The sequence below is a fragment of the Ochotona princeps genome, unplaced genomic scaffold, assembly GCF_030435755.1.
Source record: "Ochotona princeps isolate mOchPri1 unplaced genomic scaffold, mOchPri1.hap1 HAP1_SCAFFOLD_5618, whole genome shotgun sequence".
Taxonomy (NCBI): Eukaryota; Metazoa; Chordata; class Mammalia; order Lagomorpha; family Ochotonidae; genus Ochotona; species Ochotona princeps.
In genome coordinates, this window is record NW_026698609.1 from 1 (window position 1) to 23,937 (window position 23,937).

Sequence of the window (23,937 nt, forward strand, 5' to 3'; positions counted from 1 at the left end):
CCATTTTTTGGAAATGTAGTGATCAGTGTGTCTTGGGAAAGCGAAATGACATCCTCCGCATGAGAGTCGGTGAGATAGATTGGCCGCATGAAGAGTTTGGAGGTGGGTGGCATTGTGACGGGGAACATACGCGTATAGTACCATTTTTTGGAAATGTAGTGATCAGTATGTCTCGGGAAAGCGAAATGGCATCCTCCGCATTGAGAGTCGGTGAGGTAGATTGGCCGGCATGAAGTGTTTGGAGGGTGGTGGCATTGTGACGGGGAGCATACGCGTATAGTACCATTTTTTGGAAATGTAGTGATCAGTATGTCTCGGGAAAGCGAAATGGCATCCTCCGCATTGAGAGTCGGTGAGATAGATTGGCCGGCATGAAGAGTTTGGAGGTGGGTGGCATTGTGACGGGGAACATACGCGTATAGTACCATTTTTTGGAAATGTAGTGATCAGTGTGTCTTGGGAAAGCGAAATGACATCCTCCGCATTGAGAGTCGGTGAGATAGATTGGCCGGCATGAAGAGTTTGGAGGTGGGTGGCATTGTGACGGGGAGCAGAAAGCGTGTGGGTGACGTTTGAGAGTAGGCGAGCTGATGAGGTGGAGCAAGGGTGTGACTGTCTGAGGAGGGTAAAAGAGAATCTGAACGCCAATGTCGACGAGCTGCAGGCGGAGAAGCGCGTGTGAGATGAAATGTGGGCAAGCTGGGGAGGATAGGGAGGAGAATATATATGATTAAGGGTCAAACGAGTATAGGGTAGTGTGGTGAAGCGGTAGGTGAAGGCGGTTGTGAGTGAATTTGCGGGAGAGATGGAGAGAAGGAGATTGTAGTGGAGGGGAATGAGTACTGGGAAAGTGATTTGTAGTAGAAGAAGCTGTGCAAAGGGAATAAGGGCTGTCAGCACCCAAGGTATTCCCTGGGAGTCCCCCACCCAAGTACTAACCGGGCCTTGCGCCGCAAGGCTTCGGAGTTCTGAAGGGATCCGGTGTGTTCGACGCAGTATGACCGACAGCGATCGTCAACCCCATATCATTCGGCGCCTTCAAATCGACGTCTCCTCCCCGCTCCTCCCTTTCCGCGCTCCGAATCCACTCACCACAGATACCTGCGAACCACCATCCCCACAATGTGTTCCAGTATGTTCTCGTGCAGATGGACGTGGATGCCGGAGTTGATCTCTGGAAATGTCCGTACACAGCTGGCGTCATACGCGTATAGTACCAATTTTTGGAAATGTAGTGATCAGTATGTCTCGGGAAAGCGAAATGGCATCCTCCGCATTGAGAGTCGATGAGGTAGATTGGCCGGCATGAAGTGTTTGGAGGGTGGTGGCATTGTGACGGGGAGCATACGCGTATAGTACCATTTTTTGGAAATGTAGTGATCAGTATGTCTTGGGAAAGCGAAATGACATCCTCCGCATTGAGAGTCGGTGAGATAGATTGGCCGGCATGAAGAGTTTGGAGGTGGGTGGCATTGTGACGGGGAACATACGCGTATAGTACCATTTTTTGGAAATGTAGTGATCAGTGTGTCTTGGGAAAGCGAAATGACATCCTCCGCATTGAGAGTCGGTGAGATAGATTGGCCGGCATGAAGAGTTTGGAGGTGGGTGGCATTGTGACGGGGAGCAGAAAGCGTGTGGGTGACGTTTGAGAGTAGGCGAGCTGATGAGGTGGAGCAAGGGTGTGACTGTCTGAGGAGGGTAAAAGAGAATCTGAACGCCAATGTCGACGAGCTGCAGGCGGAGAAGCGCGTGTGAGATGAAATGTGGGCAAGCTGGGGAGGATAGGGAGGAGAATATATATGATTAAGGGTCAAACGAGTATAGGGTAGTGTGGTGAAGCGGTAGGTGAAGGCGGTTGTGAGTGAATTTGCGGGAGAGATGGAGAGAAGGAGATTGTAGTGGAGGGGAATGAGTACTGGGAAAGTGATTTGTAGTAGAAGAAGCTGTGCAAAGGGAATAAGGGCTGTCAGCACCCAAAGGTATTCCCTGGGAGTCCCCCACCCAAGTACTAACCGGGCCTTGCGCCGCAAGACTTCGGAGTTCTGAAGGGATCCGGTGTGTTCGACGCAGTATGACCGACAGCGATCGTCAACCCCATATCATTCGGCGCCTTCAAATCGACGTCTCCTCCCCGCTCCTCCCTTTCCGCGCTCCGAATCCACTCACCACAGATACCTGCGAACCACCATCCCCACAATGTGTTCCAGTATGTTCTCGTGCAGATGGACGTGGATGCCGGAGTTGATCTCTGGAGATGTCCGTACACAGCTGGCGTCATACGCGTATAGTACCATTTTTTGGAAATGTAGTGATCAGTGTGTCTTGGAAAGCGAAATGACATCCTCCGCATTGAGAGTCGGTGAGATAGATTGGCCGGCATGAAGAGTTTGGAGGTGGGTGGCATTGTGACGGGGAGCAGAAAGCGTGTGGGTGACGTTTGAGAGTAGGCGAGCTGATGAGGTGGAGCAAGGGTGTGACTGTCTGAGGAGGGTAAAAGAGAATCTGAACGCCAATGTCGACGAGCTGCAGGCGGAGAAGCGCGTGTGAGATGAAATGTGGGCAAGCTGGGGAGGATAGGGAGGAGAATATATATGATTAAGGGTCAAACGAGTATAGGGTAGTGTGGTGAAGCGGTAGGTGAAGGCGGTTGTGAGTGAATTTGCGGGAGAGATGGAGAGAAGGAGATTGTAGTGGAGGGGAATGAGTACTGGGAAAGTGATTTGTAGTAGAAGAAGCTGTGCAAAGGGAATAAGGGCTGTCAGCACCCAAAGGTATTCCCTGGGAGTCCCCCACCCAAGTACTAACCGGGCCTTGCGCCGCAAGACTTCGGAGTTCTGAAGGGATCCGGTGTGTTCGACGCAGTATGACCGACAGCGATCGTCATCCCCATATCATTCGGCGCCTTCAAATCGACGTCTCCTCCCCGCTCCTCCCTTTCCGCGCTCCGAATCCACTCACAACAGATACCTGCGAACCACCATCCCCACAATGTGTTCCAGTATGTTCTCGTGCAGATGGACGTGGATGCCGGAGTTGATCTCTGGAGATGTCCGTACACAGCTGGCGTCATACGCGTATAGTACCAATTTTTGGAAATGTAGTGATCAGTATATCTCGGGAAAGCGAAATGGCATCCTCCGCATTGAGAGTCGATGAGGTAGATTGGCCGGCATGAAGTGTTTGGAGGGTGGTGGCATTGTGACGGGGAGCATACGCGTATAGTACCATTTTTTGGAAATGTAGTGATCAGTATGTCTTGGGAAAGCGAAATGACATCCTCCGCATTGAGAGTCGGTGAGATAGATTGGCCGGCATGAAGAGTTTGGAGGTGGGTGGCATTGTGACGGGGAACATACGCGTATAGTACCATTTTTTGGAAATGTAGTGATCAGTGTGTCTTGGGAAAGCGAAATGACATCCTCCGCATTGAGAGTCGGTGAGATAGATTGGCCGGCATGAAGAGTTTGGAGGTGGGTGGCATTGTGACGGGGAGCAGAAAGCGTGTGGGTGACGTTTGAGAGTAGGCGAGCTGATGAGGTGGAGCAAGGGTGTGACTGTCTGAGGAGGGTAAAAGAGAATCTGAACGCCAATGTCGACGAGCTGCAGGCGGAGAAGCGCGTGTGAGATGAAATGTGGGCAAGCTGGGGAGGATAGGGAGGAGAATATATATGATTAAGGGTCAAACGAGTATAGGGTAGTGTGGTGAAGCGGTAGGTGAAGGCGGTTGTGAGTGAATTTGCGGGAGAGATGGAGAGAAGGAGATTGTAGTGGAGGGGAATGAGTACTGGGAAAGTGATTTGTAGTAGAAGAAGCTGTGCAAAGGGAATAAGGGCTGTCAGCAGCCAAAGGTATTCCCTGGGAGTCCCCCACCCAAGTACTAACCGGGCCTTGCGCCGCAAGACTTCGGAGTTCTGAAGGGATCCGGTGTGTTCGACGCAGTATGACCGACAGCGATCGTCAACCCCATATCATTCGGCGCCTTCAAATCGACTTCTCCTCCCCGCTCCTCCCTTTCCGCGCTCCGAATCCACTCACCACAGATACCTGCGAACCACCATCCCCACAATGTGTTCCAGTATGTTCTCGTGCAGATGGACGTGGATGCCGGAGTTGATCTCTGGAGATGTCCGTACACAGCTGGCGTCATACGCGTATAGTACCAATTTTTGGAAATGTAGTGATCAGTATATCTCGGGAAAGCGAAATGGCATCCTCCGCATTGAGAGTCGATGAGGTAGATTGGCCGGCATGAAGTGTTTGGAGGGTGGTGGCATTGTGACGGGGAGCATACGCGTATAGTACCATTTTTTGGAAATGTAGTGATCAGTATGTCTTGGGAAAGCGAAATGACATCCTCCGCATTGAGAGTCGGTGAGATAGATTGGCCGGCATGAAGAGTTTGGAGGTGGGTGGCATTGTGACGGGGAACATACGCGTATAGTACCATTTTTTGGAAATGTAGTGATCAGTGTGTCTTGGGAAAGCGAAATGACATCCTCCGCATTGAGAGTCGGTGAGATAGATTGGCCGGCATGAAGAGTTTGGAGGTGGGTGGCATTGTGACGGGGAGCAGAAAGCGTGTGGGTGACGTTTGAGAGTAGGCGAGCTGATGAGGTGGAGCAAGGGTGTGACTGTCTGAGGAGGGTAAAAGAGAATCTGAACGCCAATGTCGACGAGCTGCAGGCGGAGAAGCGCGTGTGAGATGAAATGTGGGCAAGCTGGGGAGGATAGGGAGGAGAATATATATGATTAAGGGTCAAACGAGTATAGGGTAGTGTGGTGAAGCGGTAGGTGAAGGCGGTTGTGAGTGAATTTGCGGGAGAGATGGAGAGAAGGAGATTGTAGTGGAGGGGAATGAGTACTGGGAAAGTGATTTGTAGTAGAAGAAGCTGTGCAAAGGGAATAAGGGCTGTCAGCACCCAAAGGTATTCCCTGGGAGTCCCCCACCCAAGTACTAACCGGGCCTTGCGCCGCAAGACTTCGGAGTTCTGAAGGGATCCGGTGTGTTCGACGCAGTATGACCGACAGCGATCGTCAACCCCATATCATTCGGCGCCTTCAAATCGACGTCTCCTCCCCGCTCCTCCCTTTCCGCGCTCCGAATCCACTCACCACAGATACCTGCGAACCACCATCCCCACAATGTGTTCCAGTATGTTCTCGTGCAGATGGACGTGGATGCCGGAGTTGATCTCTGGAGATGTCCGTACACAGCTGGCGTCATACGCGTATAGTACCATTTTTTGGAAATGTAGTGATCAGTATGTCTTGGGAAAGCGAAATGACATCCTCCGCATTGAGAGTCGGTGAGATAGATTGGCCGGCATGAAGAGTTTGGAGGTGGGTGGCATTGTGACGGGGAACATACGCGTATAGTACCATTTTTTGGAAATGTAGTGATCAGTGTGTCTTGGGAAAGCGAAATGACATCCTCCGTATTGAGAGTCGGTGAGATAGATTGGCCGGCATGAAGAGTTTGGAGGTGGGTGGCATTGTGACGGGGAGCAGAAAGCGTGTGGGTGACGTTTGAGAGTAGGCGAGCTGATGAGGTGGAGCAAGGGTGTGACTGTCTGAGGAGGGTAAAAGAGAATCTGAACGCCAATGTCGACGAGCTGCAGGCGGAGAAGCGCGTGTGAGATGAAATGTGGGCAAGCTGGGGAGGATAGGGAGGAGAATATATATGATTAAGGGTCAAACGAGTATAGGGTAGTGTGGTGAAGCGGTAGGTGAAGGCGGTTGTGAGTGAATTTGCGGGAGAGATGGAGAGAAGGAGATTGTAGTGGAGGGGAATGAGTACTGGGAAAGTGATTTGTAGTAGAAGAAGCTGTGCAAAGGGAATAAGGGCTGTCAGCACCCAAAGGTATTCCCTGGGAGTCCCCCCACCCAAGTACTAACCGGGCCTTGCGCCGCAAGACTTCGGAGTTCTGAAGGGATCCGGTGTGTTCGACGCAGTATGACCGACAGCGATCGTCAACCCCATATCATTCGGCGCCTTCAAATCGACGTCTCCCCCCCGCTCCTCCCTTTCCGCGCTCCGAATCCACTCACCACAGATACCTGCGAACCACCATCCCCACAATGTGTTCCAGTATGTTCTCGTGCAGATGGACGTGGATGCCGGAGTTGATCTCTGGAGATGTCCGTACACAGCTGGCGTCATACGCGTATAGTACCATTTTTTGGAAATGTAGTGATCAGTGTGTCTTGGGAAAGCGAAATGACATCCTCCGCATTGAGAGTCGGTGAGATAGATTGGCCGGCATGAAGAGTTTGGAGGTGGGTGGCATTGTGACGGGGAGCAGAAAGCGTGTGGGTGACGTTTGAGAGTAGGCGAGCTGATGAGGTGGAGCAAGGGTGTGACTGTCTGAGGAGGGTAAAAGAGAATCTGAACGCCAATGTCGACGAGCTGCAGGCGGAGAAGCGCGTGTGAGATGAAATGTGGGCAAGCTGGGGAGGATAGGGAGGAGAATATATATGATTAAGGGTCAAACGAGTATAGGGTAGTGTGGTGAAGCGGTAGGTGAAGGCGGTTGTGAGTGAATTTGCGGGAGAGATGGAGAGAAGGAGATTGTAGTGGAGGGGAATGAGTACTGGGAAAGTGATTTGTAGTAGAAGAAGCTGTGCAAAGGGAATAAGGGCTGTCAGCACCCAAAGGTATTCCCTGGGAGTCCCCCACCCAAGTACTAACCGGGCCTTGCGCCGCAAGACTTCGGAGTTCTGAAGGGATCCGGTGTGTTCGACGCAGTATGACCGACAGCGATCGTCATCCCCATATCATTCGGCGCCTTCAAATCGACGTCTCCTCCCCGCTCCTCCCTTTCCGCGCTCCGAATCCACTCACAACAGATACCTGCGAACCATCATCCCCACAATGTGTTCCAGTATGTTCTCGTGCAGATGGACGTGGATGCCGGAGTTGATCTCTGGAGATGTCCGTACACAGCTGGCGTCATACGCGTATAGTACCAATTTTTGGAAATGTAGTGATCAGTATATCTCGGGAAAGCGAAATGGCATCCTCCGCATTGAGAGTCGATGAGGTAGATTGGCCGGCATGAAGTGTTTGGAGGGTGGTGGCATTGTGACGGGGAGCATACGCGTATAGTACCATTTTTTGGAAATGTAGTGATCAGTATGTCTTGGGAAAGCGAAATGACATCCTCCGCATTGAGAGTCGGTGAGATAGATTGGCCGGCATGAAGAGTTTGGAGGTGGGTGGCATTGTGACGGGGAACATACGCGTATAGTACCATTTTTTGGAAATGTAGTGATCAGTGTGTCTTGGGAAAGCGAAATGACATCCTCCGCATTGAGAGTCGGTGAGATAGATTGGCCGGCATGAAGAGTTTGGAGGTGGGTGGCATTGTGACGGGGAGCAGAAAGCGTGTGGGTGACGTTTGAGAGTAGGCGAGCTGATGAGGTGGAGCAAGGGTGTGACTGTCTGAGGAGGGTAAAAGAGAATCTGAACGCCAATGTCGACGAGCTGCAGGCGGAGAAGCGCGTGTGAGATGAAATGTGGGCAAGCTGGGGAGGATAGGGAGGAGAATATATATGATTAAGGGTCAAACGAGTATAGGGTAGTGTGGTGAAGCGGTAGGTGAAGGCGGTTGTGAGTGAATTTGCGGGAGAGATGGAGAGAAGGAGATTGTAGTGGAGGGGAATGAGTACTGGGAAAGTGATTTGTAGTAGAAGAAGCTGTGCAAAGGGAATAAGGGCTGTCAGCACCCAAAGGTATTCCCTGGGAGTCCCCCACCCAAGTACTAACCGGGCCTTGCGCCGCAAGACTTCGGAGTTCTGAAGGGATCCGGTGTGTTCGACGCAGTATGACCGACAGCGATCGTCAACCCCATATCATTCGGCGCCTTCAAATCGACGTCTCCTCCCCGCTCCTCCCTTTCCGCGCTCCGAATCCACTCACCACAGATACCTGCGAACCACCATCCCCACAATGTGTTCCAGTATGTTCTCGTGCAGATGGACGTGGATGCCGGAGTTGATCTCTGGAGATGTCCGTACACAGCTGGCGTCATACGCGTATAGTACCAATTTTTGGAAATGTAGTGATCAGTATATCTCGGGAAAGCGAAATGGCATCCTCCGCATTGAGAGTCGATGAGGTAGATTGGCCGGCATGAAGAGTTTGGAGGGTGGTGGCATTGTGACGGGGAGCATACGCGTATAGTACCATTTTTTGGAAATGTAGTGATCAGTATGTCTTGGGAAAGCGAAATGACATCCTCCGCATTGAGAGTCGGTGAGATAGATTGGCCGGCATGAAGAGTTTGGAGGTGGGTGGCATTGTGACGGGGAACATACGCGTATAGTACCATTTTTTGGAAATGTAGTGATCAGTGTGTCTTGGGAAAGCGAAATGACATCCTCCGCATTGAGAGTCGGTGAGATAGATTGGCCGGCATGAAGAGTTTGGAGGTGGGTGGCATTGTGACGGGGAGCAGAAAGCGTGTGGGTGACGTTTGAGAGTAGGCGAGCTGATGAGGTGGAGCAAGGGTGTGACTGTCTGAGGAGGGTAAAAGAGAATCTGAACGCCAATGTCGACGAGCTGCAGGCGGAGAAGCGCGTGTGAGATGAAATGTGGGCAAGCTGGGGAGGATAGGGAGGAGAATATATATGATTAAGGGTCAAACGAGTATAGGGTAGTGTGGTGAAGCGGTAGGTGAAGGCGGTTGTGAGTGAATTTGCGGGAGAGATGGAGAGAAGGAGATTGTAGTGGAGGGGAATGAGTACTGGGAAAGTGATTTGTAGTAGAAGAAGCTGTGCAAAGGGAATAAGGGCTGTCAGCACCCAAAGGTATTCCCTGGGAGTCCCCCACCCAAGTACTAACCGGGCCTTGCGCCGCAAGACTTCGGAGTTCTGAAGGGATCCGGTGTGTTCGACGCAGTATGACCGACAGCGATCGTCAACCCCATATCATTCGGCGCCTTCAAATCGACGTCTCCTCCCCGCTCCTCCCTTTCCGCGCTCCGAATCCACTCACCACAGATACCTGCGAACCACCATCCCCACAATGTGTTCCAGTATGTTCTCGTGCAGATGGACGTGGATGCCGGAGTTGATCTCTGGAGATGTCCGTACACAGCTGGCGTCATACGCGTATAGTACCAATTTTTGGAAATGTAGTGATCAGTATATCTCGGGAAAGCGAAATGGCATCCTCCGCATTGAGAGTCGATGAGGTAGATTGGCCGGCATGAAGTGTTTGGAGGGTGGTGGCATTGTGACGGGGAGCATACGCGTATAGTACCATTTTTTGGAAATGTAGTGATCAGTATGTCTTGGGAAAGCGAAATGACATCCTCCGCATTGAGAGTCGGTGAGATAGATTGGCCGGCATGAAGAGTTTGGAGGTGGGTGGCATTGTGACGGGGAACATACGCGTATAGTACCATTTTTTGGAAATGTAGTGATCAGTGTGTCTTGGGAAAGCGAAATGACATCCTCCGCATTGAGAGTCGGTGAGATAGATTGGCCGGCATGAAGAGTTTGGAGGTGGGTGGCATTGTGACGGGGAGCAGAAAGCGTGTGGGTGACGTTTGAGAGTAGGCGAGCTGATGAGGTGGAGCAAGGGTGTGACTGTCTGAGGAGGGTAAAAGAGAATCTGAACGCCAATGTCGACGAGCTGCAGGCGGAGAAGCGCGTGTGAGATGAAATGTGGGCAAGCTGGGGAGGATAGGGAGGAGAATATATATGATTAAGGGTCAAACGAGTATAGGGTAGTGTGGTGAAGCGGTAGGTGAAGGCGGTTGTGAGTGAATTTGCGGGAGAGATGGAGAGAAGGAGATTGTAGTGGAGGGGAATGAGTACTGGGAAAGTGATTTGTAGTAGAAGAAGCTGTGCAAAGGGAATAAGGGCTGTCAGCACCCAAAGGTATTCCCTGGGAGTCCCCCACCCAAGTACTAACCGGGCCTTGCGCCGCAAGACTTCGGAGTTCTGAAGGGATCCGGTGTGTTCGACGCAGTATGACCGACAGCGATCGTCAACCCCATATCATTCGGCGCCTTCAAATCGACGTCTCCTCCCCGCTCCTCCCTTTCCGCGCTCCGAATCCACTCACCACAGATACCTGCGAACCACCATCCCCACAATGTGTTCCAGTATGTTCTCGTGCAGATGGACGTGGATGCCGGAGTTGATCTCTGGAGATGTCCGTACACAGCTGGCGTCATACGCGTATAGTACCATTTTTTGGAAATGTAGTGATCAGTATGTCTTGGGAAAGCGAAATGGCATCCTCCGCATTGAGAGTCGGTGAGATAGATTGGCCGGCATGAAGTGTTTGGAGGGTGGTGGCATTGTGACGGGGAGCATACGCGTATAGTACCATTTTTTGGAAATGTAGTGATCAGTATGTCTTGGGAAAGCGAAATGACATCCTCCGCATTGAGAGTCGGTGAGATAGATTGGCCGGCATGAAGAGTTTGGAGGTGGGTGGCATTGTGACGGGGAACATACGCGTATAGTACCATTTTTTGGAAATGTAGTGATCAGTGTGTCTTGGGAAAGCGAAATGACATCCTCCGCATTGAGAGTCGGTGAGATAGATTGGCCGGCATGAAGAGTTTGGAGGTGGGTGGCATTGTGACGGGGAGCAGAAAGCGTGTGGGTGACGTTTGAGAGTAGGCGAGCTGATGAGGTGGAGCAAGGGTGTGACTGTCTGAGGAGGGTAAAAGAGAATCTGAACGCCAATGTCGACGAGCTGCAGGCGGAGAAGCGCGTGTGAGATGAAATGTGGGCAAGCTGGGGAGGATAGGGAGGAGAATATATATGATTAAGGGTCAAACGAGTATAGGGTAGTGTGGTGAAGCGGTAGGTGAAGGCGGTTGTGAGTGAATTTGCGGGAGAGATGGAGAGAAGGAGATTGTAGTGGAGGGGAATGAGTACTGGGAAAGTGATTTGTAGTAGAAGAAGCTGTGCAAAGGGAATAAGGGCTGTCAGCACCCAAAGGTATTCCCTGGGAGTCCCCCACCCAAGTACTAACCGGGCCTTGCGCCGCAAGACTTCGGAGTTCTGAAGGGATCCGGTGTGTTCGACGCAGTATGACCGACAGCGATCGTCAACCCCATATCATTCGGCGCCTTCAAATCGACGTCTCCTCCCCGCTCCTCCCTTTCCGCGCTCCGAATCCACTCACCACAGATACCTGCGAGCCACCATCCCCACAATGTGTTCCAGTATGTTCTCGTGCAGATGGACGTGGATGCCGGAGTTGATCTCTGGAGATGTCCGTACACAGCTGGCGTCATACGCGTATAGTACCATTTTTTGGAAATGTAGTGATCAGTATGTCTTGGGAAAGCGAAATGACATCCTCCGCATTGAGAGTCGGTGAGATAGATTGGCCGGCATGAAGAGTTTGGAGGTGGGTGGCATTGTGACGGGGAACATACGCGTATAGTACCATTTTTTGGAAATGTAGTGATCAGTGTGTCTTGGGAAAGCGAAATGACATCCTCCGTATTGAGAGTCGGTGAGATAGATTGGCCGGCATGAAGAGTTTGGAGGTGGGTGGCATTGTGACGGGGAGCAGAAAGCGTGTGGGTGACGTTTGAGAGTAGGCGAGCTGATGAGGTGGAGCAAGGGTGTGACTGTCTGAGGAGGGTAAAAGAGAATCTGAACGCCAATGTCGACGAGCTGCAGGCGGAGAAGCGCGTGTGAGATGAAATGTGGGCAAGCTGGGGAGGATAGGGAGGAGAATATATATGATTAAGGGTCAAACGAGTATAGGGTAGTGTGGTGAAGCGGTAGGTGAAGGCGGTTGTGAGTGAATTTGCGGGAGAGATGGAGAGAAGGAGATTGTAGTGGAGGGGAATGAGTACTGGGAAAGTGATTTGTAGTAGAAGAAGCTGTGCAAAGGGAATAAGGGCTGTCAGCACCCAAAGGTATTCCCTGGGAGTCCCCCACCCAAGTACTAACCGGGCCTTGCGCCGCAAGACTTCGGAGTTCTGAAGGGATCCGGTGTGTTCGACGCAGTATGACCGACAGCGATCGTCAACCCCATATCATTCGGCGCCTTCAAATCGACGTCTCCTCCCCGCTCCTCCCTTTCCGCGCTCCGAATCCACTCACCACAGATACCTGCGAACCACCATCCCCACAATGTGTTCCAGTATGTTCTCGTGCAGATGGACGTGGATGCCGGAGTTGATCTCTGGAGATGTCCGTACACAGCTGGCGTCATACGCGTATAGTACCAATTTTTGGAAATGTAGTGATCAGTATATCTCGGGAAAGCGAAATGGCATCCTCCGCATTGAGAGTCGATGAGGTAGATTGGCCGGCATGAAGTGTTTGGAGGGTGGTGGCATTGTGACGGGGAGCATACGCGTATAGTACCATTTTTTGGAAATGTAGTGATCAGTATGTCTTGGGAAAGCGAAATGACATCCTCCGCATTGAGAGTCGGTGAGATAGATTGGCCGGCATGAAGAGTTTGGAGGTGGGTGGCATTGTGACGGGGAACATACGCGTATAGTACCATTTTTTGGAAATGTAGTGATCAGTGTGTCTTGGGAAAGCGAAATGACATCCTCCGCATTGAGAGTCGGTGAGATAGATTGGCCGGCATGAAGAGTTTGGAGGTGGGTGGCATTGTGACGGGGAGCAGAAAGCGTGTGGGTGACGTTTGAGAGTAGGCGAGCTGATGAGGTGGAGCAAGGGTGTGACTGTCTGAGGAGGGTAAAAGAGAATCTGAACGCCAATGTCGACGAGCTGCAGGCGGAGAAGCGCGTGTGAGATGAAATGTGGGCAAGCTGGGGAGGATAGGGAGGAGAATATATATGATTAAGGGTCAAACGAGTATAGGGTAGTGTGGTGAAGCGGTAGGTGAAGGCGGTTGTGAGTGAATTTGCGGGAGAGATGGAGAGAAGGAGATTGTAGTGGAGGGGAATGAGTACTGGGAAAGTGATTTGTAGTAGAAGAAGCTGTGCAAAGGGAATAAGGGCTGTCAGCACCCAAAGGTATTCCCTGGGAGTCCCCCACCCAAGTACTAACCGGGCCTTGCGCCGCAAGACTTCGGAGTTCTGAAGGGATCCGGTGTGTTCGACGCAGTATGACCGACAGCGATCGTCAACCCCATATCATTCGGCGCCTTCAAATCGACGTCTCCTCCCCGCTCCTCCCTTTCCGCGCTCCGAATCCACTCACCACAGATACCTGCGAACCACCATCCCCACAATGTGTTCCAGTATGTTCTCGTGCAGATGGACGTGGATGCCGGAGTTGATCTCTGGAGATGTCCGTACACAGCTGGCGTCATACGCGTATAGTACCAATTTTTGGAAATGTAGTGATCAGTATATCTCGGGAAAGCGAAATGGCATCCTCCGCATTGAGAGTCGATGAGGTAGATTGGCCGGCATGAAGTGTTTGGAGGGTGGTGGCATTGTGACGGGGAGCATACGCGTATAGTACCATTTTTTGGAAATGTAGTGATCAGTATGTCTTGGGAAAGCGAAATGACATCCTCCGCATTGAGAGTCGGTGAGATAGATTGGCCGGCATGAAGAGTTTGGAGGTGGGTGGCATTGTGACGGGGAACATACGCGTATAGTACCATTTTTTGGAAATGTAGTGATCAGTGTGTCTTGGGAAAGCGAAATGACATCCTCCGCATTGAGAGTCGGTGAGATAGATTGGCCGGCATGAAGAGTTTGGAGGTGGGTGGCATTGTGACGGGGAGCAGAAAGCGTGTGGGTGACGTTTGAGAGTAGGCGAGCTGATGAGGTGGAGCAAGGGTGTGACTGTCTGAGGAGGGTAAAAGAGAATCTGAACGCCAATGTCGACGAGCTGCAGGCGGAGAAGCGCGTGTGAGATGAAATGTGGGCAAGCTGGGGAGGATAGGGAGGAGAATATATATGATTAAGGGTCAAACGAGTATAGGGTAGTGTGGTGAAGCGGTAGGTGAAGGCGGTTGTGAGTGAATTTGCGGGAGAGATGGAGAGAAGGAGATTGTAGTGGAGGGGAATGAGTACTGGGAAAGTGATTTGTAGTAGAAGAAGCTGTGCAAAGGGAATAAGGGCTGTCAGCACCCAAAGGTATTCCCTGGGAGTCCCCCACCCAAGTACTAACCGGGCCTTGCGCCGCAAAACTTCGGAGTTCTGAAGGGATCCGGTGTGTTCGACGCAGTATGACCGACAGCGATCGTCAACCCCATATCATTCGGCGCCTTCAAATCGACGTCTCCTCCCCGCTCCTCCCTTTCCGCGCTCCGAATCCACTCACCACAGATACCTGCGAACCACCATCCCCACAATGTGTTCCAATATGTTCTCGTGCAGATGGACGTGGATGCCGGAGTTGATCTCTGGAGATGTCCGTACACAGCTGGCGTCATACGCGTATAGTACCAATTTTTGGAAATGTAGTGATCAGTATATCTCGGGAAAGCGAAATGGCATCCTCCGCATTGAGAGTCGATGAGGTAGATTGGCCGGCATGAAGTGTTTGGAGGGTGGTGGCATTGTGACGGGGAGCATACGCGTATAGTACCATTTTTTGGAAATGTAGTGATCAGTATGTCTTGGGAAAGCGAAATGACATCCTCCGCATTGAGAGTCGGTGAGATAGATTGGCCGGCATGAAGAGTTTGGAGGTGGGTGGCATTGTGACGGGGAACATACGCGTATAGTACCATTTTTTGGAAATGTAGTGATCAGTGTGTCTTGGGAAAGCGAAATGACATCCTCCGCATTGAGAGTCGGTGAGATAGATTGGCCGGCATGAAGAGTTTGGAGGTGGGTGGCATTGTGACGGGGAGCAGAAAGCGTGTGGGTGACGTTTGAGAGTAGGCGAGCTGATGAGGTGGAGCAAGGGTGTGACTGTCTGAGGAGGGTAAAAGAGAATCTGAACGCCAATGTCGACGAGCTGCAGGCGGAGAAGCGCGTGTGAGATGAAATGTGGGCAAGCTGGGGAGGATAGGGAGGAGAATATATATGATTAAGGGTCAAACGAGTATAGGGTAGTGTGGTGAAGCGGTAGGTGAAGGCGGTTGTGAGTGAATTTGCGGGAGAGATGGAGAGAAGGAGATTGTAGTGGAGGGGAATGAGTACTGGGAAAGTGATTTGTAGTAGAAGAAGCTGTGCAAAGGGAATAAGGGCTGTCAGCACCCAAAGGTATTCCCTGGGAGTCCCCCACCCAAGTACTAACCGGGCCTTGCGCCGCAAGACTTCGGAGTTCTGAAGGGATCCGGTGTGTTCGACGCAGTATGACCGACAGCGATCGTCAACCCCATATCATTCGGCGCCTTCAAATCGACGTCTCCTCCCCGCTCCTCCCTTTCCGCGCTCCGAATCCACTCACCACAGATACCTGCGAACCACCATCCCCACAATGTGTTCCAGTATGTTCTCGTGCAGATGGACGTGGATGCCGGAGTTGATCTCTGGAGATGTCCGTACACAGCTGGCGTCATACGCGTATAGTACCATTTTTTGGAAATGTAGTGATCAGTATGTCTTGGGAAAGCGAAATGACATCCTCCGCATTGAGAGTCGGTGAGATAGATTGGCCGGCATGAAGAGTTTGGAGGTGGGTGGCATTGTGACGGGGAACATACGCGTATAGTACCATTTTTTGGAAATGTAGTGATCAGTGTGTCTTGGGAAAGCGAAATGACATCCTCCGCATTGAGAGTCGGTGAGATAGATTGGCCGGCATGAAGAGTTTGGAGGTGGGTGGCATTGTGACGGGGAGCAGAAAGCGTGTGGGTGACGTTTGAGAGTAGGCGAGCTGATGAGGTGGAGCAAGGGTGTGACTGTCTGAGGAGGGTAAAAGAGAATCTGAACGCCAATGTCGACGAGCTGCAGGCGGAGAAGCGCGTGTGAGATGAAATGTGGGCAAGCTGGGGAGGATAGGGAGGAGAATATATATGATTAAGGGTCAAACGAGTATAGGGTAGTGTGGTGAAGCGGTAGGTGAAGGCGGTTGTGAGTGAATTTGCTGGAGAGATGGAGAGAAGGAGATTGTAGTGGAGGGGAATGAGTACTGGGAAAGTGATTTGTAGTAGAAGAAGCTGTGCAAAGGGAATAAGGGCTGTCAGCACCCAAAGGTATTCCCTGGGAGTCCCCCACCCAAGTACTAACCGGGCCTTGCGCCGCAAGACTTCGGAGTTCTGAAGGGATCCGGTGTGTTCGACGCAGTATGACCGACAGCGATCGTCAACCCCATATCATTCGGCGCCTTCAAATCGACGTCTCCTCCCCGCTCCTCCCTTTCCGCGCTCCGAATCCACTCACCACAGATACCTGCGAACCACCATCCCCACAATGTGTTCCAGTATGTTCTCGTGCAGATGGACGTGGATGCCGGAGTTGATCTCTGGAGATGTCCGTACACAGCTGGCGTCATACGCGTATAGTACCAATTTTTGGAAATGTAGTGATCAGTATATCTCGGGAAAGCGAAATGGCATCCTCCGCATTGAGAGTCGATGAGGTAGATTGGCCGGCATGAAGTGTTTGGAGGGTGGTGGCATTGTGACGGGGAGCATACGCGTATAGTACCATTTTTTGGAAATGTAGTGATCAGTATGTCTTGGGAAAGCGAAATGACATCCTCCGCATTGAGAGTCGGTGAGATAGATTGGCCGGCATGAAGAGTTTGGAGGTGGGTGGCATTGTGACGGGGAACATACGCGTATAGTACCATTTTTTGGAAATGTAGTGATCAGTGTGTCTTGGGAAAGCGAAATGACATCCTCCGCATTGAGAGTCGGTGAGATAGATTGGCCGGCATGAAGAGTTTGGAGGTGGGTGGCATTGTGACGGGGAGCAGAAAGCGTGTGGGTGACGTTTGAGAGTAGGCGAGCTGATGAGGTGGAGCAAGGGTGTGACTGTCTGAGGAGGGTAAAAGAGAATCTGAACGCCAATGTCGACGAGCTGCAGGCGGAGAAGCGCGTGTGAGATGAAAATGTGGGCAAGCTGGGGAGGATAGGGAGGAGAATATATATGATTAAGGGTCAAACGAGTATAGGGTAGTGTGGTGAAGCGGTAGGTGAAGGCGGTTGTGAGTGAATTTGCGGGAGAGATGGAGAGAAGGAGATTGTAGTGGAGGGGAATGAGTACTGGGAAAGTGATTTGTAGTAGAAGAAGCTGTGCAAAGGGAATAAGGGCTGTCAGCACCCAAAGGTATTCCCTGGGAGTCCCCCACCCAAGTACTAACCGGGCCTTGCGCCGCAAGACTTCGGAGTTCTGAAGGGATCCGGTGTGTTCGACGCAGTATGACCGACAGCGATCGTCAACCCCATATCATTCGGCGCCTTCAAATCGACGTCTCCTCCCCGCTCCTCCCTTTCCGCGCTCCGAATCCACTCACCACAGATACCTGCGAACCACCATCCCCACAATGTGTTCCAGTATGTTCTCGTGCAGATGGACGTGGATGCCGGAGTTGATCTCTGGAGATGTCCGTACACAGCTGGCGTCATACGCGTATAGTACCAATTTTTGGAAATGTAGTGATCAGTATATCTCGGGAAAGCGAAATGGCATCCTCCGCATTGAGAGTCGATGAGGTAGATTGGCCGGCATGATGTGTTTGGAGGGTGGTGGCATTGTGACGGGGAGCATACGCGTATAGTACCATTTTTTGGAAATGTAGTGATCAGTATGTCTTGGGAAAGCGAAATGACATCCTCCGCATTGAGAGTCGGTGAGATAGATTGGCCGGCATGAAGAGTTTGGAGGTGGGTGGCATTGTGACGGGGAACATACGCGTATAGTACCATTTTTTGGAAATGTAGTGATCAGTGTGTCTTGGGAAAGCGAAATGACATCCTCCGCATTGAGAGTCGGTGAGATAGATTGGCCGGCATGAAGAGTTTGGAGGTGGGTGGCATTGTGACGGGGAGCAGAAAGCGTGTGGGTGACGTTTGAGAGTAGGCGAGCTGATGAGGTGGAGCAAGGGTGTGACTGTCTGAGGAGGGTAAAAGAGAATCTGAACGCCAATGTCGACGAGCTGCAGGCGGAGAAGCGCGTGTGAGATGAAATGTGGGCAAGCTGGGGAGGATAGGGAGGAGAATATATATGATTAAGGGTCAAACGAGTATAGGGTAGTGTGGTGAAGCGGTAGGTGAAGGCGGTTGTGAGTGAATTTGCGGGAGAGATGGAGAGAAGGAGATTGTAGTGGAGGGGAATGAGTACTGGGAAAGTGATTTGTAGTAGAAGAAGCTGTGCAAAGGGAATAAGGGCTGTCAGCACCCAAAGGTATTCCCTGGGAGTCCCCCACCCAAGTACTAACCGGGCCTTGCGCCGCAAGACTTCGGAGTTCTGAAGGGATCCGGTGTGTTCGACGCAGTATGACCGACAGCGATCGTCAACCCCATATCATTCGGCGCCTTCAAATCGACGTCTCCTCCCCGCTCCTCCCTTTCCGCGCTCCGAATCCACTCACCACAGATACCTGCGAACCACCATCCCCACAATGTGTTCCAGTATGTTCTCGTGCAGATGGACGTGGATGCCGGAGTTGATCTCTGGAGATGTCCGTACACAGCTGGCGTCATACGCGTATAGTACCAATTTTTGGAAATGTAGTGATCAGTATATCTCGGGAAAGCGAAATGGCATCCTCCGCATTGAGAGTCGATGAGGTAGATTGGCCGGCATGAAGTGTTTGGAGGGTGGTGGCATTGTGACGGGGAGCATACGCGTATAGTACCATTTTTTGGAAATGTAGTGATCAGTATGTCTTGGGAAAGCGAAATGACATCCTCCGCATTGAGAGTCGGTGAGATAGATTGGCCGGCATGAAGAGTTTGGAGGTGGGTGGCATTGTGACGGGGAACATACGCGTATAGTACCATTTTTTGGAAATGTAGTGATCAGTGTGTCTTGGGAAAGCGAAATGACATCCTCCGCATTGAGAGTCGGTGAGATAGATTGGCCGGCATGAAGAGTTTGGAGGTGGGTGGCATTGTGACGGGGAGCAGAAAGCGTGTGGGTGACGTTTGAGAGTAGGCGAGCTGATGAGGTGGAGCAAGGGTGTGACTGTCTGAGGAGGGTAAAAGAGAATCTGAACGCCAATGTCGACGAGCTGCAGGCGGAGAAGCGCGTGTGAGATGAAATGTGGGCAAGCTGGGGAGGATAGGGAGGAGAATATATATGATTAAGGGTCAAACGAGTATAGGGTAGTGTGGTGAAGCGGTAGGTGAAGGCGGTTGTGAGTGAATTTGCGGGAGAGATGGAGAGAAGGAGATTGTAGTGGAGGGAAATGAGTACTGGGAAAGTGATTTGTAGTAGAAGAAGCTGTGCAAAGGGAATAAGGGCTGTCAGCACCCAAAGGTATTCCCTGGGAGTCCCCCACCCAAGTACTAACCGGGCCTTGCGCCGCAAGACTTCGGAGTTCTGAAGGGATCCGGTGTGTTCGACGCAGTATGACCGACAGCGATCGTCAACCCCATATCATTCGGCGCCTTCAAATCGACGTCTCCTCCCCGCTCCTCCCTTTCCGCGCTCCGAATCCACTCACCACAGATACCTGCGAACCACCATCCCCACAATGTGTTCCAGTATGTTCTCGTGCAGATGGACGTGGATGCCGGAGTTGATCTCTGGAGATGTCCGTACACAGCTGGCGTCATACGCGTATAGTACCAATTTTTGGAAATGTAGTGATCAGTATATCTCGGGAAAGCGAAATGGCATCCTCCGCATTGAGAGTCGATGAGGTAGATTGGCCGGCATGAAGTGTTTGGAGGGTGGTGGCATTGTGACGGGGAGCATACGCGTATAGTACCATTTTTTGGAAATGTAGTGATCAGTATGTCTTGGGAAAGCGAAATGACATCCTCCGCATTGAGAGTCGGTGAGATAGATTGGCCGGCATGAAGAGTTTGGAGGTGGGTGGCATTGTGACGGGGAACATACGCGTATAGTACCATTTTTTGGAAATGTAGTGATCAGTGTGTCTTGGGAAAGCGAAATGACATCCTCCGCATTGAGAGTCGGTGAGATAGATTGGCCGGCATGAAGAGTTTGGAGGTGGGTGGCATTGTGACGGGGAGCAGAAAGCGTGTGGGTGACGTTTGAGAGTAGGCGAGCTGATGAGGTGGAGCAAGGGTGTGACTGTCTGAGGAGGGTAAAAGAGAATCTGAACGCCAATGTCGACGAGCTGCAGGCGGAGAAGCGCGTGTGAGATGAAATGTGGGCAAGCTGGGGAGGATAGGGAGGAGAATATATATGATTAAGGGTCAAACGAGTATAGGGTAGTGTGGTGAAGCGGTAGGTGAAGGCGGTTGTGAGTGAATTTGCGGGAGAGATGGAGAGAAGGAGATTGTAGTGGAGGGGAATGAGTACTGGGAAAGTGATTTGTAGTAGAAGAAGCTGTGCAAAGGGAATAAGGGCTGTCAGCAGCCCAAAGGTATTCCCTGGGAGTCCCCCACCCAAGTACTAACCGGGCCTTGCGCCGCAAGACTTCGGAGTTCTGAAGGGATCCGGTGTGTTCGACGCAGTATGACCGACAGCGATCGTCAACCCCATATCATTCGGCGCCTTCAAATCGACGTCTCCTCCCCGCTCCTCCCTTTCCGCGCTCCGAATCCACTCACCACAGATACCTGCGAACCACCATCCCCACAATGTGTTCCAGTATGTTCTCGTGCAGATGGACGTGGATGCCGGAGTTGATCTCTGGAGATGTCCGTACACAGCTGGCGTCATACGCGTATAGTACCAATTTTTGGAAATGTAGTGATCAGTATATCTCGGGAAAGCGAAATGGCATCCTCCGCATTGAGAGTCGATGAGGTAGATTGGCCGGCATGAAGTGTTTGGAGGGTGGTGGCATTGTGACGGGGAGCATACGCGTATAGTACCATTTTTTGGAAATGTAGTGATCAGTATGTCTTGGGAAAGCGAAATGACATCCTCCGCATTGAGAGTCGGTGAGATAGATTGGCCGGCATGAAGAGTTTGGAGGTGGGTGGCATTGTGACGGGGAACATACGCGTATAGTACCATTTTTTGGAAATGTAGTGATCAGTGTGTCTTGGGAAAGCGAAATGACATCCTCCGCATTGAGAGTCGGTGAGATAGATTGGCCGGCATGAAGAGTTTGGAGGTGGGTGGCATTGTGACGGGGAGCAGAAAGCGTGTGGGTGACGTTTGAGAGTAGGCGAGCTGATGAGGTGGAGCAAGGGTGTGACTGTCTGAGGAGGGTAAAAGAGAATCTGAACGCCAATGTCGACGAGCTGCAGGCGGAGAAGCGCGTGTGAGATGAAATGTGGGCAAGCTGGGGAGGATAGGGAGGAGAATATATATGATTAAGGGTCAAACGAGTATAGGGTAGTGTGGTGAAGCGGTAGGTGAAGGCGGTTGTGAGTGAATTTGCGGGAGAGATGGAGAGAAGGAGATTGTAGTGGAGGGGAATGAGTACTGGGAAAGTGATTTGTAGTAGAAGAAGCTGTGCAAAGGGAATAAGGGCTGTCAGCACCCAAAGGTATTCCCTGGGAGTCCCCCACCCAAGTACTAACCGGGCCTTGCGCCGCAAGACTTCGGAGTTCTGAAGGGATCCGGTGTGTTCGACGCAGTATGACCGACAGCGATCGTCAACCCCATATCATTCGGCGCCTTCAAATCGACGTCTCCTCCCCGCTCCTCCCTTTCCGCGCTCCGAATCCACTCACCACAGATACCTGCGAACCACCATCCCCACAATGTGTTCCAGTATGTTCTCGTGCAGATGGACGTGGATGCCGGAGTTGATCTCTGGAGATGTCCGTACACAGCTGGCGTCATACGCGTATAGTACCAATTTTTGGAAATGTAGTGATCAGTATATCTCGGGAAAGCGAAATGGCATCCTCCGCATTGAGAGTCGATGAGGTAGATTGGCCGGCATGAAGTGTTTGGAGGGTGGTGGCATTGTGACGGGGAGCATACGCGTATAGTACCATTTTTTGGAAATGTAGTGATCAGTATGTCTTGGGAAAGCGAAATGACATCCTCCGCATTGAGAGTCGGTGAGATAGATTGGCCGGCATGAAGAGTTTGGAGGTGGGTGGCATTGTGACGGGGAACATACGCGTATAGTACCATTTTTTGGAAATGTAGTGATCAGTGTGTCTTGGGAAAGCGAAATGACATCCTCCGCATTGAGAGTCGGTGAGATAGATTGGCCGGCATGAAGAGTTTGGAGGTGGGTGGCATTGTGACGGGGAGCAGAAAGCGTGTGGGTGACGTTTGAGAGTAGGCGAGCTGATGAGGTGGAGCAAGGGTGTGACTGTCTGAGGAGGGTAAAAGAGAATCTGAACGCCAATGTCGACGAGCTGCAGGCGGAGAAGCGCGTGTGAGATGAAATGTGGGCAAGCTGGGGAGGATAGGGAGGAGAATATATATGATTAAGGGTCAAACGAGTATAGGGTAGTGTGGTGAAGCGGTAGGTGAAGGCGGTTGTGAGTGAATTTGCGGGAGAGATGGAGAGAAGGAGATTGTAGTGGAGGGGAATGAGTACTGGGAAAGTGATTTGTAGTAGAAGAAGCTGTGCAAAGGGAATAAGGGCTGTCAGCACCCAAAGGTATTCCCTGGGAGTCCCCCACCCAAGTACTAACCGGGCCTTGCGCCGCAAGACTTCGGAGTTCTGAAGGGATCCGGTGTGTTCGACGCAGTATGACCGACAGCGATCGTCAACCCCATATCATTCGGCGCCTTCAAATCGACGTCTCCTCCCCGCTCCTCCCTTTCCGCGCTCCGAATCCACTCACCACAGATACCTGCGAACCACCATCCCCACAATGTGTTCCAGTATGTTCTCGTGCAGATGGACGTGGATGCCGGAGTTGATCTCTGGAGATGTCCGTACACAGCTGGCGTGCATACGCGTATAGTACCAATTTTTGGAAATGTAGTGATCAGTATATCTCGGGAAAGCGAAATGGCATCCTCCGCATTGAGAGTCGATGAGGTAGATTGGCCGGCATGAAGTGTTTGGAGGGTGGTGGCATTGTGACGGGGAGCATACGCGTATAGTACCATTTTTTGGAAATGTAGTGATCAGTATGTCTTGGGAAAGCGAAATGACATCCTCCGCATTGAGAGTCGGTGAGATAGATTGGCCGGCATGAAGAGTTTGGAGGTGGGTGGCATTGTGACGGGGAACATACGCGTATAGTACCATTTTTTGGAAATGTAGTGATCAGTGTGTCTTGGGAAAGCGAAATGACATCCTCCGCATTGAGAGTCGGTGAGATAGATTGGCCGGCATGAAGAGTTTGGAGGTGGGTGGCATTGTGACGGGGAGCAGAAAGCGTGTGGGTGACGTTTGAGAGTAGGCGAGCTGATGAGGTGGAGCAAGGGTGTGACTGTCTGAGGAGGGTAAAAGAGAATCTGAACGCCAATGTCGACGAGCTGCAGGCGGAGAAGCGCGTGTGAGATGAAATGTGGGCAAGCTGGGGAGGATAGGGAGGAGAATATATATGATTAAGGGTCAAACGAGTATAGGGTAGTGTGGTGAAGCGGTAGGTGAAGGCGGTTGTGAGTGAATTTGCGGGAGAGATGGAGAGAAGGAGATTGTAGTGGAGGGGAATGAGTACTGGGAAAGTGATTTGTAGTAGAGAAGCTGTGCAAAGGGAATGAGGGCTGTCAGCACCCAAAGGTATTCCCTGGGAGTCCCCCACCCAAGTACTAACCGGGCCTTGCGCCGCAAGACTTCGGAGTTCTGAAGGGATCCGGTGTGTTCGACGCAGTATGACCGACAGCGATCGTCAACCCCATATCATTCGGCGCCTTCAAATCGACGTCTCCTCCCCGCTCCTCCCTTTCCGCGCTCCGAATCCACTCACCACAGATACCTGCGAACCACCATCCCCACAATGTGTTCCAGTATGTTCTCGTGCAGATGGACGTGGATGCCGGAGTTGATCTCTGGAGATGTCCGTACACAGCTGGCGTCATACGCGTATAGTACCAATTTTTGGAAATGTAG

General features: G+C 51.6%; 23 pseudogenes; all 23 read right to left on the reverse strand.

Moving 5' to 3' along the window:
* Window positions 1-888: 888 nt before the first annotated feature.
* On the reverse strand, window positions 889-1,009 carry LOC131479101 (5S ribosomal RNA; annotated as a pseudogene).
* Window positions 1,010-1,964: 955 nt separating this feature from the next.
* Window positions 1,965-2,086, reverse strand: LOC131479096 (5S ribosomal RNA; annotated as a pseudogene).
* Window positions 2,087-2,756: 670 nt separating this feature from the next.
* On the reverse strand, window positions 2,757-2,878 carry LOC131479105 (5S ribosomal RNA; annotated as a pseudogene).
* A 955-nt stretch (window positions 2,879-3,833) lies between these two features.
* LOC131479102 (5S ribosomal RNA) lies at window positions 3,834-3,955 on the reverse strand (annotated as a pseudogene).
* Window positions 3,956-4,910: 955 nt separating this feature from the next.
* Window positions 4,911-5,032, reverse strand: LOC131479106 (5S ribosomal RNA; annotated as a pseudogene).
* Window positions 5,033-5,845: 813 nt separating this feature from the next.
* On the reverse strand, window positions 5,846-5,968 carry LOC131479104 (5S ribosomal RNA; annotated as a pseudogene).
* Window positions 5,969-6,639: 671 nt separating this feature from the next.
* On the reverse strand, window positions 6,640-6,761 carry LOC131479107 (5S ribosomal RNA; annotated as a pseudogene).
* Window positions 6,762-7,716: 955 nt separating this feature from the next.
* On the reverse strand, window positions 7,717-7,838 carry LOC131479086 (5S ribosomal RNA; annotated as a pseudogene).
* Window positions 7,839-8,793: 955 nt separating this feature from the next.
* Window positions 8,794-8,915, reverse strand: LOC131479087 (5S ribosomal RNA; annotated as a pseudogene).
* Window positions 8,916-9,870: 955 nt separating this feature from the next.
* On the reverse strand, window positions 9,871-9,992 carry LOC131479088 (5S ribosomal RNA; annotated as a pseudogene).
* Window positions 9,993-10,947: 955 nt separating this feature from the next.
* Window positions 10,948-11,069, reverse strand: LOC131479089 (5S ribosomal RNA; annotated as a pseudogene).
* An 813-nt stretch (window positions 11,070-11,882) lies between these two features.
* Window positions 11,883-12,004, reverse strand: LOC131479090 (5S ribosomal RNA; annotated as a pseudogene).
* Window positions 12,005-12,959: 955 nt separating this feature from the next.
* On the reverse strand, window positions 12,960-13,081 carry LOC131479091 (5S ribosomal RNA; annotated as a pseudogene).
* A 955-nt stretch (window positions 13,082-14,036) lies between these two features.
* LOC131479085 (5S ribosomal RNA) lies at window positions 14,037-14,158 on the reverse strand (annotated as a pseudogene).
* A 955-nt stretch (window positions 14,159-15,113) lies between these two features.
* On the reverse strand, window positions 15,114-15,235 carry LOC131479092 (5S ribosomal RNA; annotated as a pseudogene).
* An 813-nt stretch (window positions 15,236-16,048) lies between these two features.
* Window positions 16,049-16,170, reverse strand: LOC131479093 (5S ribosomal RNA; annotated as a pseudogene).
* Window positions 16,171-17,126: 956 nt separating this feature from the next.
* LOC131479094 (5S ribosomal RNA) lies at window positions 17,127-17,248 on the reverse strand (annotated as a pseudogene).
* A 955-nt stretch (window positions 17,249-18,203) lies between these two features.
* Window positions 18,204-18,325, reverse strand: LOC131479095 (5S ribosomal RNA; annotated as a pseudogene).
* Window positions 18,326-19,280: 955 nt separating this feature from the next.
* On the reverse strand, window positions 19,281-19,402 carry LOC131479097 (5S ribosomal RNA; annotated as a pseudogene).
* A 955-nt stretch (window positions 19,403-20,357) lies between these two features.
* Window positions 20,358-20,480, reverse strand: LOC131479103 (5S ribosomal RNA; annotated as a pseudogene).
* Window positions 20,481-21,435: 955 nt separating this feature from the next.
* On the reverse strand, window positions 21,436-21,557 carry LOC131479098 (5S ribosomal RNA; annotated as a pseudogene).
* A 955-nt stretch (window positions 21,558-22,512) lies between these two features.
* LOC131479099 (5S ribosomal RNA) lies at window positions 22,513-22,634 on the reverse strand (annotated as a pseudogene).
* A 955-nt stretch (window positions 22,635-23,589) lies between these two features.
* Window positions 23,590-23,711, reverse strand: LOC131479100 (5S ribosomal RNA; annotated as a pseudogene).
* Window positions 23,712-23,937: the final 226 nt, after the last annotated feature.